Source organism: Populus euphratica, unplaced genomic scaffold (genome assembly GCF_000495115.2).
Source record: "Populus euphratica unplaced genomic scaffold, PopEup_1.0 scaffold1094.1, whole genome shotgun sequence".
In the NCBI taxonomy this organism is placed as follows: domain Eukaryota; kingdom Viridiplantae; phylum Streptophyta; class Magnoliopsida; order Malpighiales; family Salicaceae; genus Populus; species Populus euphratica.
In genome coordinates, this window is record NW_011500939.1 from 44,499 (window position 1) to 45,693 (window position 1,195).

A 1,195-nucleotide genomic window follows, 5' to 3' on the forward strand; every position below is an offset into this window, starting at 1 on the left:
TATTTTAAAATTTTAGTAGGCATTCTTTTAGTAGGCATTATTATGAAATCTTTATTTTTTCTTGAATTTTATTCGATCACTTTTATGTAAAAGCTTGATCGTGTTTTTATTATTATTTGATTTTTAAAAATTAATTCCACGAAACAAATTTTTAAATGTAGTCGGGTTCATAACCCATGTTATGAGATTAAATATCTTATTATATATTTATCTCTTAATATTTCAGTTTAGTCTTTAGCAATAGACTCTGTTTTTTTTTTATGTTTCAAAAATGTTATTAAAAAAATTAAAATTTTATTTTATTTTTTATTTATTTTAAATTATTTTTTTTATATTTTCAGATTATTTTAATGTGCTGATATTAAAAATAATTTTAAAAAATAAAATAAATATCATTTTAATTTATTTTTAAGAAAAAAAATACTTTAAAAAATAATCATTAATATATTATTAAACACCTCATGATTAACAATTTGTTTTGTGTTTGCTGCTGCAAATGATTCTAAATTTATTTAAATTTTATATATATAACCTTTAGATTTATAATTATTTTTTAAAAATATAAATTGAAAATGCATACACATTTAAATTTTTGCGTTATTTTTTTTCTTATATCTAATCCATAACTGAACACCGAACAAATAGCTAGTTACATCGCTAAAATTGATTTGGGTAGTTGAAACATCGTGTTTCACTATCATTGGTGAACCTTTTTGCTTCAAACCATATCTAAAAAAGGCTTTCCAACTGTATGCCATACACACAAGACCGAGTTATTCACTGTTAGGAGAGAAGAACCTGGGGCTCACAACTGGAGGCATGAGGTGGAAATAATGATGTCTTTTGACTTTAGGGCTCCTAGAGAGAATCATTCTTTCTTCTTTTCCCATTGGAAAGAGGAGGAATCCTATAAAGCGAAATAAAAAGGAAACTGTGTTGTGGCATTAGTCAAGTAACCTGTCTTGATAAGTATTTTTTTTAGATTAACGTGAATGTTTGAATTATTATAATTAATTTAATGGGTTCTGAAGTTAATCATCATGTAAATTTTTAGTGATTATTATATAAACAATTAAGAACTCAAACCTAAAACAAGAAAAAAAACAAATCTTTTAATTTCAAATTTTTACCATTTAATTACTACCTATATGATTTAAAAGGATACATATTTTTTTTTTTTTTTTTTTTTTTTTTT